Source organism: Tupaia chinensis, unplaced genomic scaffold (assembly GCF_000334495.1).
Source record: "Tupaia chinensis unplaced genomic scaffold, TupChi_1.0 Scaffold142808_1, whole genome shotgun sequence".
Classification (NCBI taxonomy): domain Eukaryota; kingdom Metazoa; phylum Chordata; class Mammalia; order Scandentia; family Tupaiidae; genus Tupaia; species Tupaia belangeri.
This window is the reverse complement of record NW_006202654.1, coordinates 334747-343316: the sequence shown is the minus strand read 5'-3', so window position 1 is coordinate 343316 and position 8570 is coordinate 334747. Positions and strand designations below refer to the sequence as shown.

The window sequence follows — 8570 nt, the reverse complement described above, 5'->3', positions numbered from 1 at the left end:
ATAAAAAAAAAAAAAAAAAAAAAAAAAAAAAAAAAAAAAAAAAAAAAAACACCTCTCCAAAAAAAAGAAAAAAAAATGGGGAATGAAGGAGGTCTTTGATAGCACTAATGCTGCTGGACTAATCACAGCACACTCATTTGGTGTGTAGGTAAGCAGGTGGCTTCTAGAGCCTGTATGTGTTCCTGCGGGAGCCAGCTCACCTTGTCCCTGTCTGCAAAGACAGAGCACCTGTAGTGTTAGTTAGCATCACACACAGGTAAGAAGGAGCAGAAGCATATTACTCCTGAGCCATTTCTACTTCCCATAACCTGTTCACATGAAGCAGACTGCTAATTTGTCTTCATCTTCCTGGTTTGAGTTTTCCCCCAACATAGCTTCCTGAGTCCTGGGCTCTCTGCTGTGTCTGCTTGCTAAAATGGCCCAGTTGCCATATGTGCTGCCTGGCAAATGTCAGGCATTTGAAACATACTTGTTGAATATCATGGATCTTGATCCTGTAAATGCACCCAGATCCCCTTAAATTATTAATCCACCAGCCACAACAGAGCTGCATAAAAGGTTGTAGACTGGGCCTGCCATTGTATGAGCTTTTGCTCCCATAGAAAGCCAAAGTGATTTCTTTTAGTGTATTAACTAAAAAATGTCATCATGATTTCCAGTGATATTTACTTCTGCCGAGGAGCGTTAGAGTTTTAAATGCCAAAGCATCCTTGGTCAAGTGTGAAGTGGTAGATTGGTGTGGAATACCCAGTGGCAAGTACAATAGAGCTGGGACCTGAGTATTTATCTTTGAGAAACCACTAATGGTCTGTTATGGTGACTTAGTAAATGGAGAACATGCATGCCATTTTGCCCTCTTGGTTTATGGAATAAACTACCTCATAGCAGTTTTACCCTAGGCAATCATTCAGGGTTTCATTTTTAAATTGATAGGGTAGATTTTGATTGCGACAGTTTTATTCCTTCATATGTGCAGTGTTTACATTTTTTTCTCTGGAGCAGGAGAGTCCAAAGTTCTTCTGATTTTTGAAATAGCATTTTACTTTGAAGGAACACATTAAAATTTAAGGAGACAAGTCTCCAGATAAACAGAACCATAAATGGTACCCTCAGAAAATATCTAAAACTACTAAACCATTGAATAAAACGTAGTAAAGATTTTGATGTGAAACAATAAATTGTAGGTAAAAAATTACCTGAGTCTGGATTATTTTTCTACTTCTTTTTTCATTTGTTTCTTTATTTAGTATAGGGCATGTGCACTTGCAGGAGAGGGGGAGATTACCTCCTGGTAAGGGGGAGGGAAGGGCCATACTGCAATCCCCTCTCCTCCATTCTTCTCCTGAGACCTTAGGCACACATGCACACGTGCCTGGCATGATCCTCAAACCACCAGGCCCAGAACTTGAAATGTAAGGTCAGCCATGTGGGATCTAGCCTCCTTAACCTCCATACCACCTGCTGGCCCTGTTTCTTCATTTTCACATGAAAAATTGCTTGGTTTTTTTTTTAAAAATGTATTTCTTACTATCCTACTTTTGGGCTCCCCTTTTACCATGTGCAAAACTCAAAAACAGAAAGGGGAAAATTTTTTGATTATTGAATTATATTTTTTGTTTTTGGAGCTTTTGTATGGATGAGAATACTAGGGTAAGAACTTAGAAAATTTTTAATGATCCTCAGTTGGGAAAGGGAATTTATTTTCCCACTCTGGCAATGAAAACCAAGAAGATCGTGCTTCAGCACAGCACTGATACCTATTATAAGTAGAGAGTCATCTGGACAAGTGTACACCATGCAGACTGGACTCCTGGGTGAGACATTCTTATTATTTTTGGTCATTCCAACAGCATTCACTGAGCATCCAATGGGTGGAAAATACCACCATTCTAGCTCATGTTCTGGAAGAGCATAAAGTTGAGTGAGTAAGTGGGGAAGGATCCCAGCAAGTAGAAGCTTCCAGAGAGAAGAATAGGAAAGCAGAGTTTAAAAAAAAAAAAAAAAAAAAAAAAAGTTTTAGCCTTAAAAAAAAAAAAAAAAAAAAAAAAACAGTTTTAGCAGCACATTGGCACTTAGTGCTCTCTGCTCTGCCATCTTCAACTACAGATGCCTCACATCAAATAACATATAACGTAGACAGACAGATGCTCATGCATCTCTTTTCAAAATGAAGGAGCACCTTTGCCAGAAGTTCCTACAAAGCCCTCCTTGGGGCATCTGACCCATAGGATCTTGCTCTGCTTGCAAGGGAGGGTAGCTGACAAAGAACTACAACCAAAGAAGCATGTGTCTGAGTGGATATAATCCTAATTCAGATAATCCATGCTTTTATGAAATTTCCCTTCTGATGATGTGACCAGTAGGAAAACTAGAGTTCTGGTGGAAGAGAAGGAACCAGAAGAAGGAGGCTATACAGAATCTGATTTCAAGGGTATGGGTAATTGAGGTCCCAAGAAGTCAAAGGTTATAACTCTAGAAATTTGAAGGGAGATTGATGGCAGAGTTAGATCAAGAGAAAAATCCCCTAACTTATTACCCACCAGAAATGCTAAACGGAAGAGAAGAGAATGATTCTCCTCGTTAGGCAAATGGAAACAGAGATGGGTGACTGTTACTCAAGGAAAATAATCACAGGAAACACATTGGTCACCTCCATGTTACCTGATTATACTCTTTCTTTTAAGTGTTTAACTTATTTCATCTATTTCTAATGAAACTTTCTATTACTAGCCATCTTTAGAAGTAGTAAAATATTTTCAAATTTGGTCCTTCTAACAACCCCATTAAGGAAAATGGATATGCCTATAGGATTTTCAGATGTAAGAACAGAATCCTAAAGGAGGTGGTTGATGTGTCCAAGTTTACATTGACTATAAGCAACAGAGCCAAAACTGAGCTTCAACTGCTGTTGACTCAGTCACATATATGACAGCATCCTAATTCCTGAAAACATATACCTAAATCTGCCTGAATATTTTATCTTACTTATCTTCAGCTGCTGTTTCCTATCAGTTTATTCACTTGACTTTTTTCCTATTATCTAATGATGATCATTCAACTGAGCTAAACCAGCACTATGAAATTTTTATTAAGTGACAGTACACTCATAGGCAAAAACAAAAAGGGAAGAATTACAGGAAAACAGCACTGGATGATATTATATGAACATTTAAAAATCAGTTCTAGGCATCATTTCAAGTTCCTTAGCTCTTTTCCCCCCAGCCAATTTTTTTTTCTTTTTTTGGAGAGGTTTTTGCTATAGGGCACATGCGCTCGTCAGACAAAGAGAGGCAGAGAGACAGAAAGTGAGAAATCAACCCCCAGGGGGGATGGTCACGCCGCAATCCCTTCTCCTCCATTCTCCTCTCAGGATCTTGGGCATGCACGCACACGTGCCCGGCGTGAGTTTTAAGCCACCGGGTCCGGGACACGAACCACGGTCCACTACATGGGAGTCCAGCGACATAGCCATTATGCTAACTGCTGGTCCCCCCCAGCTCAAATTTTATAAACTATTCTTTTATTTATTTTTGTTGTTGTTAAATATAGCTTAGTCATATGAAATTTTTTAAATGTGTATTTGTTTTGAGAAAGAAAGAGACAGATACCCTTGACAGGGTCTCAGCACACCATGATCTACCCACTGGCCTCCCAGCCTGCCAGAATTACAGGTGCACATGGGTATACCCAACATGTTCAAGTCAACCTGGATTCCAAACATAGCCCCTCCCCCTTATGTGGCTCTAGTGTTGTGCAGCCTGCAACACCACAGCCGAACTAGTCATATGAATTTTGAAGACTGCTTGAAATGATTTCTTAACAAAATGGATTATAAATAAATAAATAGTATGCACTATAGTCAGCTTTGCATAATACATAGGAAAATGTTATCTGTCTTTCATATTATACATGGATCTGCATTATTAACTGTCTTTTTATTTCTTTGTAAATAGCATCTCCAAGCCAAAATGGTATCGTGGGTCTTTTAAAAAGAAAGTATAGATTTATAGTCCAACCCTGTCTGCTTTCATTTTGTTGCCAAGTAAGAGTCATGTATGCTACATAAAATAAACCTTATTAGTTGTAATTGCTTGGAATCAAACCTAATGGAATGAGTGAAAACTCTAAATTATAGACTAGCTTAACATTATATAGAGAAAGTCATTTTGAAGATTAATGATATCTCCTGTAACCTATTCTAATAATCCATGCAAGTTGATAATTTGTCATTAGACACACCATATACTTCTCAAAGAATTAATACTGTGATACTTATTCCACACTAAAGGACATGCACTCTGGTCATTTATTCTTCAGTGATAATGGATTGGTGCTTAGAGCAAACTTTTTTATTACATGTCTAAGCATAGCAAATTTTATTTATTTATTTTTAGACTTTTTTTTTTTTTGAGAGGTTTTTGCTATAGAGAGTGTGTGCTCGCCAGAAAGACAGAGAGACAGAAAGTGATAAATCACCCCCTGGGGTGATGGCCACACCGCAATCCCTTCTCCTTCATTCTCCTCTCGGGACACATACACACACACACACACACACACACACACACACACGCCTAGTGTGAGTTTAAGTCACCAGGTCCAAGACTCGAACTGCAGTCAACTACACGGGAGCCCAGAGACATAGCCATTACTCTAACTGCTGCTCCCTGCATAGCAAATTTTAAATTAAACTGATTGGCTGTAAATATAAATACTTTTCCTGATTTGCTAATGGAAGTTTCTTTTCAAAAAGAGTTCAGGATATACATTTTTGGTCTATATTATTTTTACTTTGCTGTTCATTTTGAATAAATGGGTGCTCTCTCCTCATTTTCACCTTTTATATATTACTTTTTAAAAAACTGATTTAATAATGCATATCAGGAACAGCAGATGGTGTAATGGCTACCGCTGGACTACCATGTAGTCGACCATGGTTCAAGTCCCTGACCCGGTGGCTTAAACTCATGCTGGGCGTGTGTGCCCAAGATCCTGAGAGGAGAATGGAGGAGAAGGGATTGCAGTGTGGCCATCCCCCCCCCGGGGGGGGGTGATTTCTTACTTTCTGTCTCTCTGTTTCTCTCTTTCTGGCGAGCATGCACATCCTATAACAAAAACCTCTCCAAAATAATAATAATAATAATGATGCATATCAATTGGGTCATGATGTTTGGACAAAAATAATAGAAATGATGAGTCTTTTATTGATTTCATCTACTTAATAAAGTAAGATAATATACTCTCTCAGCCTTGACCTATACCTTCTCTTCTTTTTCCGTTTTGATTCCCTGGTCATTGCATTTGATCACAGAGCTTAAAATACCATCTATATGTGTGTACAACATTTCTGTTTCCTTCTCCCCTGGACTCTATATCATTATTCCCAACTTTCTGCTGGAAATGCTTTTCATTTGGATATCTCACAGACCTCTCAATATTATTATAACAAAGCCACACTTGTAAACTCGACCCCAGCCTTCTCCTGCAGTTTCTCTCAGCCAGTTAGTGGCAACTCCATTTTTCCAGTTGCCTAGGCCCCAGACATTAAAGTTATCCTCTCTCTCTCCATATCCAATAAATTGACCAGTGCTATCATCTCTGTCTTTACTATCTCAAGGATCCAAATATTTTATGTCATCTCACTGTCCTGGTTCAGCATCCATCATTTCTAATCTGGATAGATAATTGTTATCTACCTGCCATCTCTACATCACCTCTGCCTTCCCTGTAATTTACGTTCAGCTCAGCAGCCAGAGTCATGACAATTCGTATTAGTCATCTGTTTAGAGTCTACAGTGGCTCCCCACCCACTTTGATTAAGTGCAAAGGCCCATATCTTGACCCGTATGACTCCACGACACCTGGCACTGGCCACCTTCCTACCTCCTTCCTGATTTCTTCCAACCTCCCTGGTCTTCTGGCTGCTCCTGATGCAAGACTACCACTGATTATTTTCTTCCTCCTGCCTAGAATGATTTTCCCCTATTCTGTCATCAATTTCAGTTCATGATGAAATGTTAGTTTCTCTGTGACCTGACTGTCTTATTTAAGACTGAACTTTCCTCAGCATTTTCCAGAACTCTTTGCTTTGTTTTTCTGCATGGTATCCATGCTGTTTACCATGTCTATTTGTGTAATGCCTTCCCTCATTCATTGTCACCTCCTTAAGGATGAGAGTTCTTGTCTATTTGGTTTGTAGCCGAATCCCCAGCATCCAGTGCTTGGTACTCAGGATGTATTCTCCGCATATTTATGCAGTGAGCTAAGGAGTGGTGGTGGGAGAGGGCCAGCGTAAGCAGGACAGTGGTGCTGAAGTAGAGGATGTGTGGGGATGACTGCTAGTGAGAAAGACTGGAAATACAGACTGTGGAAAGCTAGCAAGTAGAGGGCTTCAGTTGTAGGCATAAAAAGAGTTTGGAGCAAGTGAGTATCATACAATTCTGACAACAATGTAGAGAAGAAATTTGACACACATGTTAAAGAAATCATGTATGAGTTAGCAAACTGTTGCATCAAACGTCCATCAGGTATGCATTTTTCTTTTTTCTTTTTTCTGAGAGGTTTTTTTGCTATAGGGCTCATGCACTCGCCAGAAAGACACCGAGAGACAGAGAGACAGAAAGTGAGAAATCATACCCCAGGGGGATGGCCACACCACAATCCCTTCTCCTCCATTCTCCTCTTGGGATCTGGGGCACACACGCACACATGCCCGGCATGAGTTTAAGCCACCAGGTCCAGAACTCGAACCACGGTCAACTACATGGGAGTCTAGCAACATAGCCATTACGCCAACTGCTGGTCCCTGCATTTTTCTTTTCAACTAAAAACTCAAAGTAGCCTTAGGAATTTGGGAACTCACATAGCTAAACAGTCCAAAAGCAAAAATAGCTTCAGGCATAGCTTGACCAAGTACTCCAATGATATCAAGACCCTTTTCTTCTCTGCCCATTTCTTGGTATTTCTGGCTCAATTTTCAGCACAATCCTCAGGTCCCAGACATCTAAGGGAAATTCTCAGTGGTTTTCATTACCTCCATTGGAGTTTCATGCCCATTGCTCAAGCAAGCATGGTATTCTGGGACGGGGATAATTGATCAATTTAGACTAGGGTGCACATTTCACCATTGAAGTTGAGAAGTGGTAGTTTTCCACAGGGAACTTGAGGTATGACAGTTATAAGGAAGTACAAACTTGCAGTAGCCAACAGATGATCACTATAAAGGGGCAATGAGCACTCGAACATGTGTCATTCCTACTGGAATGAAAGAGGGAAGAAAGAAGTAACAGAGATGAAATCAAGTAGTCTTCCTGAGTATGAATGGGGAGGGAAGAGGACACAAAAAAAGCTTGCCTACACCTCTGGGATTTTGAGCTTGTATGACTAGGATTTGGCTATGTCAGTAATGAAGATTTGAGATGAAGCAGGAGAAAAAGATTTATAAGAGAAGGAAAGCATTTTCTTGCTTTCCCATCCCTGTTTTTATTAATAAAACTGTCTCCAGCTTCTCAGAACTCAAAAACAATCAAGTTCTGCAAGAAGCAGGAGCCAAATTTTTCCACCATCCACTTATTGTCAGAAGACTTGTCCTCGTGAAACTTAAAAATCTTGTTTCTGAGCTCGTGTGTAAAAGAATCAGACTGAAAAACTGATTTTCTCTCAATAGTTTCCGTTTCCTTTGGTTAAGTTACCAGCGTCTATGGAGTAGGAAACCGTCAGTCAGAGCCAGGTTCAATCTTCTCTCCCAGAACACTTGCACATAGGTGACATGTTCTTAGGCTTGTGAGGTCGTCTTCTATTCACTATGGTTTGGCCTTAGAGAAACATGTGACACGCACCTATAGAGCCCTAAAGTATGCCCAGCAAATTATGAAGTATGAAACTTCTAATTGTTGATAGATTGGGATGCAGAAAAAGGGGTGCAGACAGGCACGGAATGATGAAGTGGCATGTGCAAATGTAGCAGCCAGTATTGGTTTCTTTATGAGTGTTCACTCTGACCCAGTACTTCTCTACATTCTCGATATGCATTTCATCACCACAGCAGTTCTTTGTGGTGAGCACTACTGTTATCTCCATTTTATAGAGAAAAAAGCATACCTAGAAAGGTCCTTGTCCATGTACCTTGTCGAAGGTCCCATAATTATTAAGTGGTAGTGCTAGGATTCAAACACAAGCAGTTTGGCTCGAGAGCCTGCCCTCTTAATAAACTGTCTGTATGTTCTAGAACTTCCCAGGACAGTCATAATTTATGCATGTGCTCTTGGCATAATTATGAATATGAGCTCTAGAAAGTGTCCCCATTTGAGCAACAAATTATAGACACCATTCCTCTTACTAATGATATTTTGCTTATTCAAAGCCAAAAAGATCTACTCAGAGCAGCAGAGGCATTCTAGTGATTAGGTTGCATCTCCAGGCCTAGGAGGGATGACATTTTGGATTAAATATGACTATTTGGTAATCATCCAGTTTGTCCTAATAATTAAAACAGATGTACAGATTGGTGTAGGTTTGCTTTTTTTTTTTTTTTTTTTTTGGGGAGTTTTTTTTGTATAGGGGCCGGGGCGTCT

The 8570-nt window shown here is 39.8% G+C and overlaps 1 protein-coding gene across 1 annotated transcript in view; it reads left to right on the top strand.

Moving 5' to 3' along the window:
- Positions 1-8570, top strand: part of ARHGAP6 (Rho GTPase activating protein 6) — a 286203-nt gene that overhangs the window by 253428 nt on the left and 24205 nt on the right.